Source organism: Trachypithecus francoisi, unplaced genomic scaffold (assembly GCF_009764315.1).
Source record: "Trachypithecus francoisi isolate TF-2019V2 unplaced genomic scaffold, Tfra_2.0 Lachesis_group14, whole genome shotgun sequence".
NCBI classification, from domain to species: Eukaryota; Metazoa; Chordata; class Mammalia; order Primates; family Cercopithecidae; genus Trachypithecus; species Trachypithecus francoisi.
Genome location: NW_022681459.1, coordinates 10097930 through 10109175, shown reverse-complemented (window position 1 = coordinate 10109175; position 11246 = coordinate 10097930). Strand labels below are relative to the sequence as shown.

The following is an 11246-nucleotide window of genomic DNA, read 5'->3' as shown; positions in this document are numbered from 1 at the left end:
GGAGGATTCTTCTCTATCTCGGCTAGTAGAAAATCTTCCTTTTGGGGCATGTTGTCCGGGCCGCTGAAGTGGGCGAGGGAAACCTCCCATATTCTCTGTATTGGTTACACTCTCATTTCCTGTTTTTAATTTTTGTAGCCTAGTAATTAATGACTGATGTAACTCTTCTAGCTTATTTGTTCTTCTAGCTGAGCGATTTTCTTTGAGTTCCTCTTTTGGATTAACTACTGCCATTACGTTGGGCGCAGAAGCGCCACGTGTCCCATTATAGGGAGGTGGGCGCGAGAAAAAGGGAGGCCAGTTAGGATTATGATATTAGCTGCCTCATCTTCTAACTCATCCCAATTTACCTCTGATGGGTCAGGATTATCATTACTTTTACTGTTTTGTGATGTTTGCAGAATTGGGTATTTTTTAGGTTTTTTATTGTCTGGCACCACTTTATCTTTTACAGAAGGAGCCTTGGCCCCCTCATCATCACTCTCAAGAGAAATAAGGTCCATTTCCTTATCTGGTAGGGGGCTCCTGAGGTCTGTCTGAGAACTGACCTTTAAAATCTCCTCTGTTTGGGCGACCGCAGCCATTACTTGCGGATCAGCCTCCTTTTTATCTATTAACTCTTTGATTAAATTCCAGTAAGAAAAGGCAGTTACAGGAATTTTTTCGGGGCCAAAGGTATTATAATAATCTTGAAAGGCGTCTCCTACTCTACGCCATCTTTTTACATCAATGGTCCCCTCCTGAGGAAACCAAGGACAAGTATATTTCACAAAATCAAAAAACTTAAATAAGTCACCACTTTTAACCTTTACTCCCCGTGTCTTTAAAGCCTCTTATAATTGTCCTACGTAGATTTGATGCTGGCTTAATTCTTGTCCCATTTCGGGCGCGGAACTTACCCTTAATTCCGACGCAGCAGGCTCCCGCGGCGGTTGAAGGGATTTCTCTTTACTTTAGCTGCCGGCCGTCCTATGCGCCCTCTTCCTCACGCAATTCCCTCGTATCCAAGCCCGGCTAGCTCAGTCGGTAGAGCATGGGACTCTTAATCCCAGGGTCGTGGGTTCGAGCCCCACGTTGGGCGCCACGTGTCCCGACCCGCGGGATGAACAACGCAGACCCTGGAGGAGGGGGTGGGAATGGAAAGAGACAAGAGACACAAGAAATGGAGACAAGACAGTGCTCTGATCAAGTCTCCTTTAATGGTGGAAAAGCAACGCCTTATATAGGCTGACAATAGGGGGAAGGGCTAGGAGCAGGCGGGGAATGAAAGACGTCACCGGGCGCATGCTCGGTAGGCTTAGTCTCTCCCGGGCGCGGGAGGTAATTTACCCGCCGGCGGGAAAAGTTCGCGCGCGCGGGAGGTTTGATGATGAAGAACCAGGAAGTGCGCCATCTTGTCTCCGCAATGTGGAGCTTAAGCAACAGAGGCCACAGCAATATCCGGGCTACACGGCTCCGGACAATGTACCCCTAGCAGTTTTGTATGGGATGCTTGATTGAGGTACAGAAAGCATATGATACAACTTTTATTAACAGTTCAGTTTCCAACGTCTGGACTTTACGCAGTATCCGTAAACACCCAGAGGCAAACTGGGAAGGTTCTAAGGTTGGCAAAAACAATGGCAGGCCTTTGAGTTGCTTTCAGATGTACATCCCTGGTTTTGTAGAGGTTCAATTTGGAAGACAATGATCGTTGCTTTTAACTTCCTTTTTAATGGGGTTACAGCGTGAATGATATCAAGAAAATGACCCATTCGTTCAACTGCATTGTCTTCAATTTCCTTTTTTATATCAGGTGATGGATTTTCAGTTTTTCTTTCTGAGTGTAAAACTACATTTTTAGATTGTTTGAGGAAATGAAGCTGAACTCAGAAGACAGTTTTATATTAGAGGTCCAGAGATTCAAAAAGTCTTCTGGTTTATAGGATTATAATTTTGTTTTAAATTTGATTTCTGCCTTTAATCTTGTTAAAGGAGTCTCTGAGATTGGTTGCTATACTTAGTTTGTATCTTTTCATAGTTATCAATAAGATAGCTGTTTAAGACAAGAGCTTTTTGAGAAGCTTTCTTTTTAAATATTGCCAAATTATTTATTGCATAGGTGACTCAAGGCAAAAAACTTTCTTCCTAGAAAGTCTCAAATATAACTTTCCAGGTGTGGAATACCATGGATGTAATTGGTGTTTTTAAAATGACAGCAGAAGATGCTGCCCGAATTATCCCTCCAAAATGTACTCCCAGAGATAGGCTACGATAGCAAAAGATCTTTGCTACCAAGGGCCGTTAAGGATGATGTTTTTGAGTGGTGTCTCCCGCCTCCTCATGAAATTGTGAACACATGAGTATGTGGACGCATGGAGTTGCCGCCAGTCCCAGGCCCACCAACCTGAGACACCAGGCAGGCACTTGTGTGACTGGCTTTCCCAGCACTAACTAGACAGCAAAGGTTGAGATGACAAAACACCTCATGGAGGGGACTTCTTATTAAGACAAATTCCCCTGAGAATTTGGCATATTTGGAGCAAAGAGAGTGGGTCTTAATAATCTGTGTGTCTTGAATTCTCAGTCCTTTTAGACTGGCCACATGATGTCATCTGACAATAACCTGTCTTACTGGCAGGGACTAAGAGAGGGTGTTCTCACTTAGTCACAAAAGCCAAGCTCTCAAGGCATACAACAGGACAAGGAACTTCATCCACTATTGTTTCTCAGGGACTCATGGCACAGTTTATCAAAACCAACACTTGTGTGATGTGAATCCAAAACTCACTAGTCTCTGGGCCCAACTTGAGCAATGTGCTTCTAAGGGTTTTAGGTCTGTGTTTTATAGTTCTCCTCTTTATGACAAATAACATAGAAAGAGACAAAGAAAAACAGAGACCATTTTCAGGAGAAGCTTGACCAAATTGAAAAATTAAGTAGCACATAACAATTGCACTACAAAACTCATAAAATACTTTTAGGTGTAAGTCTTCCAACATATGTGCAATGTCTATGTTATAAACTATAAAACAAAATATTTCATGTTTATTGATTAGCAGACATCATTATTATTAAGATGTCAACTCTCAATGTCATCTACAAAATCACCACAACTACAAAACCAACAAAAAAAGTACTAGAAGGATATTTTTAGTGTTGGAGAAGCTGATTTTAAATTTCAGGTACAAATACAGATGAATTAGAATAGCCAACATATTTTGACAATAAATGAGAACAAAGTTAGATTTCTTATATTTTCTGACTTCAAGACAAATCATTATCAGATTTCATAACTACAGTAACCAAGACAGTATGATATTGAAGAATTTATGGACATGCAAATTTGTAGAAGAGAATAGAGAGTCAAGCAATAGAAATGCTAAATATAGTCAGTGATTTTCAACAAATACGCAAAAATAATTAAGTATAAAAAACAAAATACATCAATAAACTGTGCTGGAACTATTGGATAACCATTTATTAAAAGGGATATTTTTATTATAGAATATATGTTATATTTGACATATTGCATATGTTGTATGTATACGAATAGTCACATATTTATATAACTTTTATATAATTATATAGAACTATATAAACAAATAACATAATTACATAAAAGTTATATAAATATATTATAAAAGTTATATAAATATATAGCTATATATAAATATACAACATATACAATAGGTCATATATAACATATTCTATAATAAGTATATATTGATTATATATTTGTATATATAGTTATATATTCATATGCAACTTATATACACACAAATGTTTTTATATTTGTATAGATAAATATATATATATTTTAATATTTATACATATATATAACAGCCTCTTTTTATACCCCGTGTATACCCCATTTATACTTCACTTCCTATAAAAAACTTAAAACCAATTTTAGATCTAATGTAAGACAATATTTTTCAATTTAAAATCTTGTAGAATTAAGCACACAAGAAAGTCCTTGGGACCTTAACATAAGCAATGATTTCTTAGACATGATACCAAAAACATATATTTTAAGATAAAATAATAGATAAATTGGTCTTTATAAAAATTTAAAACTTCTGCTATCTGAAATATAGTGTTAGGAGAAAGGAGGGGGAAATTACATTTTGGGAGGAAGTATTTGCAAATTATATAAAGGATCTGTATCCAGAATATAAAACAAAAACAAAAAACTGCAAGCAATGTAAAAACAAACAACCCGTTTAAAAAACGGATAAAAATCTGAGCCTGGCACAGTGACTCACACCTGTTATCCCGGCACTTGGGAGGCTGAGGCATATGGATCACAAGGTCAGGAGTTTGAGACCAGTCTGGCCAACATAGTGAAACTCCTTCTCTACTAAAAATACAAAAAAATAGCTAGGGTTGGGAGCACATGCCTGTAGTCCCAGCTACTCAGAAGGCTGAGGCAAGAGGATCACTTAGAACCTGGAAGACAGAGGTTGCAGTGAGCTGAGGTCACGGCATTGCACTCCAGCCTGGGGGACAGTGTGAGACTCCATTTCAAAAAAAAAAAAAAAAATCTGAACAAGTACTTCATCCAATAAGATACATAGATGGCAAATAAGCACAAGAATAGATGTTCAACATCATTCGTCATAAGGTATCGCAAATGAAAAACTGGACAAATGTATCAGAAGACCCCTATTAAAACATCTAAACAAACAAACAGACAACGTGAAGTGTTGCTAAGAACACAAAGTTAAGAAATTCTCATGCACTATTGCTGAATATGCAAAATGTTACAGTTATTTTGGAAAGTAATTTGGGAGTCTTCTTAGAGCATCAAGCATACACTTGCGATATGACTCTGTAATCCCACCCTAGATACCTCTCCAAGTGAAACAAAATACTAAGTTTACTGAGAAACCTATATAAGTATTTATACCAGCTTTGTTTTTAATATAAGCAAAACAAATGTACCTCAACTGATAAATAAAAAGACAAACAAAAAATGGTATTTGCTTACAATAGAATATTACTAAATGACAAAATGTACAAATTATTGACATACACATCATAATGCATTTTAAATGTATTTTAAACGCATTATGCCACATGAAATAAGTGATACCCAAATCGTTTATAGCATGTGGCTTTATTTATATGGTCTCTGTAAAATTACTGGGGCCCGAAACAGTGAATGCTGGGTTAATGAAGAGGCTGGCTACAGTCACAAAGGACATTTAGAGAAATCTCTCCAATGATGGAATTGGTGTATATGTTAGTTTTTGTGGCGATTATCTGACTGTACTCATTTGCCAAAACTCATGAAACTGTAAACTAAAACTGGTGAAATTTATTGGATATAAATTATACCACAATAACACCAATGGAAAAATTCCTACATGATATAGTTACAATTGGCATATAAACAGTCATCTGTTAAAATTTTCCTTTCAGATACACATCCTTCTTGCTGTAACATATTTCAATCTAGATCATTTTCCTTCCTTAGCATTTCCTGTAGAGTAAATCTTCTATGTGTTTCTTTTTGTTTTTCTTCTTGTCTATGAGATAAGGTCTTACTCTGTTAGCCAGGCTGGAGTGCAGTGGTGCAATCATGGTTCACTGCAGCCTCAAACTCCCTGGTTCAGGTGATTCTCCTGCCTCAGCATCTCCAATAGTAGGACCACAAGTGTGCATCACCACACCTGGCTATTTTAAAAAATTATTTATAGAGATTAAGTCTCCCAGTGTTGCCCAGGCTGGTCTTGTGCTCCAGACTGCAAATGACCCTCTTGCCTTGACCTTCCAAAGTGCTGGGATCATAGGTGTGAGCCACCACGTTTTTCAAAAATGTCTCAAATACACTTTTTTTTTTTTTTTTTAAGAAGGTTTTTGCTGGTATAGAATTCTGGATTGATGTTTTCATTGCTTTTTGTTGTTGTTTATTTTAACATAGTCAGGATGTCATTCGATTATTTTCCTGTATCTATGACTTTATTATGAATGGGTCCAGGCAGGTAACGGGATGTCTGAAAGCCAGATTCACTTTATATATAATCACCTGGCTTCTGGTTGACTAAAATATGAGGCAAAATGAAGCTCAGCACAATACTGCAAGTTGGAGAACTGCTGAAAGGATATCTTCTTGGCAGAAGGATTTTGGACTTTTTTTTTCACTTTTATTTCCTACAGCAAGTTTTGTATAAAACTGAGCACGGAAATTCTCAGTATGGTCGCATAAATTACATATCTGCAGATTGTTTTAATTTTTCAGGTAAATACCATTTACATGCAACATCCACGGTTTCTACTCAGGATTCAAACATCTGACACTTAGTATGACTCTACATTCACACCTTGCGTAGAGGATATAAAACTTTGTAGAAAGGGTATAAATTCTGATAAATGGAAACTATCTCCTAAAAGATAATAATCAATGTAATGTAACAAATATCTGCTGTATATAACCTAATACATTCTGAAGTGTAACATTAGCCTATTAAATTTGTGGTATTTCAGCTATATAAAATGACTCAAAGGCATATATCCTCATTTTATTGCACATTAATTTATGTGTGATGGACTTGTGTTGGAAGCGATAGATGGCAGTATTGGTTCATTATTACAGATAATTTATAATTATCTCATTTACCCATTATCCATCTAACCCTATTATTTTTCTATGGTTTTATAGGTAAGTGTGTGAAGATACTTTGAAAAATTAATATAAAGACAGCTTTAATACAAAAATCTCAGTAACCTTGATTTGCGTTTTCTCTCTGTAAAAAGCATTAACTGAGGAATGGCAAAAGTAGGGAACAAAATGCTGTATTTTTTTCTTTTATGTGTGGGTTAGAATGCTCCCAAAGTCCATTATAAATTACCACAGTGTGCTGGTATGGGATCATCCATCCTCTTCAGCTTTCGTTCATTGAGAACATTTGTTCCTAGTAAGCTTTCCAGAGCACTTTCCATAATACCTCCTTAGCCTTTGAAATCACTTTGATTATAACATATTCTTTAATTCTGAAGCTAAATCAAATGCAGTAAGAAATATCTATTTTCCCAAAATAGCTTTCCTGTTCTTCTGGAGAAAAACGAAATTAAATTTTAAGTGAACAATGAAAAACTGAATATTCTATAGACAAGAAAGAAAAGTATTAATTTTAAATAGTATCAGGAATATGACTAAGGGGCATGCATAAAAAAATTATTGCCATGATAAGATAACGTTACAATGAATTAGCCATCTATTGCAGAAGAACAAAACCAAAAAAGACAGTGAATATTGGGTCACCTAGTTAATATTCTTTACTAAATGTTTCTAATACTATAAAGGTAACTGCAACGACCTATTAAGCTTACCTTGAGATGATTGTTGGTGATTGTTTGATAGCTGAATAATGCATGTCACTGATGAATCCATTTAGTTCTGTTGTGTGAGTGTTAGATTTCAATGAGTGTGTTAGATTTCAAAACAAAATAAGGTTTTAAAGTTATACTTTATTTTCTTCTTTATAAAGAGATCAAATATCAATTCAAGTTAATAGCTAGAATAAGAAGGTAACAATTTAACATCATCAAATTGTCATGCAGGCTTTCGGCAATGAGAATACAATGTCATGGAACCACATTAAAGTGCTCCTTTCTTCACCTGCCAAATAATATTTCACACTTTTGTCTAGGACCATAAATAGCAACTGATATGGGAGCAAGTTGAACTTGTTTGTAAAATTAACGAAATAATCAAGATACCGTTGTAATTCTTCCTTTCGAATTAACCAAATTTGAAAAGATAACTCAAAATTATTGGTATTAATTTTTTTCTTTGTATTTTGATACCCACTTTTTATCTTGTGCTGTTTCAATATCAAACAAACGACAGCAAACCTTCTGTTGATTTAACCAATGCTAATTATTACTCTTTTTAAACTTTTTAATGTGTCTTCTTATTGTGAAAAAAAGTTCTCTTTAAGATAATTAGGTATAATTTCCAAATAGCAGTTATCGATTTAGAAAAAGAACTCACTGTAAATAAGTAAATTGCCTGAGGTCAAATAGCAAATCACTGAAAGACGCTTCGAATGAAGAATTCTGATCATCTGCTCCTCGATCTTTCAGCTACCTCATGCACCTTCCAATTTGAAAAGTTTTCTTTTACAGATTCAAAGGCTTTTGAAAATATTTTAAATTAATTCTCAAAACCACAGATTGATGGTCTAAAGGGAAATATTCCAGAATATTCTAGGTACAAAGTAACCACACTTAATGAGCATAAGAATTGTATTAATAATTTATTTGCACTCATAAACCTTTTGACATATTATATTTGAAAATGGACCATGACATGTTTATGATACAAAAAGGTAGCTAAAATTTTACCTGTAAAATTATAGAAGCTCACACGAAATTGAACCTTAAAATATATTGAACTCTTAATTATTTCATGAAAGCAGGAAGAGACTTCCTTAAAGCAGTTATTTCACAATTAGAACTCAGACAACAAAAGCACAAACAATAAAAAAATGATAATTTAGACTTCATCAAATTTGAAAACTGTTGTTCATTTAAGGAAACAATCAAGGAAGTACAAAGAAAAGTTGTATTATGGAAAAAACTTTAGAAAAACTTAGATCTGATAAGGTATTCAGCATATATACAGAACTCATAACAACTCAAAAAAAGTCCATTAAAAAAAAAAAGGCGGGCCGGGCGCGGTGGTTCACGCTTGTAATCCCAGCACTTTGGGAGGCTGAGACGGGCGGATCACGAGGTCAGGAGATCGAGACCATCTTGGCCAACACGGTGAAACCCCGTCTCTACTAAAAATACAAAAAATTAGCCGGGCATGGTGGCCGCGCCTGTAGTCCCAGCTACTTGGGAGGCTGAGGCAGGAGAATGGCGGGAACCTGGGAGGCGGAGCTTGCAGTGAGCCGAGATCTTGCCACTGCACTCCAGCCTGGGCCACGGAGCCAGACTCCGTCTCAAAAAAAAAAAAAAAAAAAGGCAAAGAATTTGAAAAAGTGTCTCTCCAAAGAAGCTGTACAAATGACCAACAAGCACATAAAAAGATGTTCAGCATCATTAGACATTAGGGAAATGTAAATCAGAACTAAAATAAAGTGTCACTTCAACTCACTGAGATAGCTATCAAAAACAAAAAACAAAACACAAACAAACAAACAAACAAAACAAAGAGACAAACAAACAAACAAAAAAAACCCAGAATAATAGCCTGGGAAGGATATGGAACAGTTGGACATCTTATGCATTGCTGATGGGAATGTAAAATGGTGCCACCCTTATCCAATAAAGTTGGTCCTCAAAAATTTAAACACAGCTGGGCTGGGAGCGGTGGCTTACACCTGCAATTACAACACTTTGGGAGTCCCGGGCAGAAGGATCACTTGAGCCCAGGAGTTGGAGACCAGCCTGGGCAACAAAGCAAGAGCCTCGTCTCTACAAAACATAATTAAAAACAAAAATTAGTTGGCCATGGTGGCACATCCCTTTAGTCCCAGCTATTTGGAAGGCTGAAATGGGAGGATCACTTGAGCCCAGAAGTCTGAGGGTGCAGTGAGCTATGATTACACTGTGGAGCTTGCTCCGACCTGGGCAACAGATCAAGACCCCCTCTCTAAAATCAAACAAAATGAAACAAAATGTTGAACACTGAATTACTAAATAACCCTCAAATTCCAAGCCTTCATATATATCCCCACAAAATTAAAATCAGATATTCAAACAAATACATTTACAGATATGTTTACAACAGCACAAAATGCAGATTGGTGGTTTAAAGGAGCTGGAGGAGGCGGGGAAGCAACTATTTAATGAATATGAAGGTTTATTTTGTAATGATGAAGATTTTTTGAAACCAGATAGAAGAGGTAGTTTTACAACAGGGCAAATGCCATTTAATTGTTTAATTTGATTGGTACTAAATGCCATTTAACTGTTCACTTGACATGGTTAATTTTTATATTGTCAGTTTCACCTAAATAAAAAATTGCCAAGAAAATATGCATCTTAGAATGTTTTTAGCCAGACTGTACCTTTAGCTAAATCTTTCCATGTAGATAGACTAGATTCCAAAGGTAAAAACTGGCAAGGATGATGAAGACATAGTTCAAGGTTACTCTCATTTGGTTTATAGCCTCATTAGCCAAAAAGCAGTGCAAAGGAGGACATCCAACTTAAAACACAATATGCAACTTTATCTGGATTTCTGTTGCCGTTCTTATACAAACCTGCCCACATTTGAATAGAACTAGTTCAGACAGCGAAGAATACTCAATCAGAGAAGGAGCTGCTGCCTTAAGTTACATTAGACTTGTAGAAGACCATGTCAGCAATCAACAGCCCATGTCCTACCAGGTAAGAAGGTTCTTCATATATCATAGTTGTATAATTCTTCACCTTATTTATATTTTTTTTTTACTAGGACTTTGGTCCAATAGCAGTGGTAACTATAGAACTGTAAAAGTAGTAACCTAAATTATATTTCTATAAATTGTATCCACAATGTTTATTTGACCATGTTGTTGCTTGGAAGGCAAACAAAATAATGTATAGATGGCATATCAACTATAAAAAATAATAAAATCAACCATGGCTATCAGCGAACATTGGTACAACGTATGAGCGTAGCTCTACGTTGTGCAATCACACGTGTAGGTTGGTGTCAGTATGACTGCGATCAAGCCATAGAACTCTTCCATTATCATAAATATCCCCCTCGTGCTATTCCTTTACAGTCCCGTTCACCATCTTCTCATAGTCCTTAACTCTACCCTTCAGCAACCACTCATTTGTTTTTTCTCTTCCATAATTTGGCCACTTTTTCTTGTTATGTAAAAAGTTTCACATACTATGTGACCTTTTTAAGATTAGCTGTTTTCAGTCAGCCTGATGGCCTCAAGATCCATTAAAGCTGCCGATTGCATCAGCAATCTGTTACTATTTATTGCTAAATCATACTCTATTATCTGGATGTACCAAGTTTATTTAACCACTTGTCCATAAGGGAGCACTTTGGTTGTTTCCAGTTTGGGACTGTTATAAATAAAGGTGCTATAAATATTTGTGTAGAGATATTTGCATAGACACACATTTCCAGCTCCCTGGCTTAAATGGCTAGGAGTGCAATTGCTGGATCATATGATAAGCATATGTTTAGTTTTTTTTTTTTTTACAAAATTTCCAAACCACTTTTTAAGCTACTTCTAAAAGTGGCTGTTCCATTTTACATTTCTACCAACAGTGTAGGAGAGATTCAGTTTCTTTGTATCCTC

General features: G+C 36.1%; 1 non-coding gene across 1 annotated transcript; it reads left to right on the top strand.

The window, feature by feature from the left end:
- Positions 1 to 1008: 1008 nt before the first annotated feature.
- On the top strand, positions 1009 to 1081 carry TRNAK-CUU. The gene has a single exon. It is a non-coding gene; the product is annotated as a tRNA-Lys (tRNA).
- The last annotated feature ends 10165 nt before the right edge of the window (positions 1082 to 11246 follow it).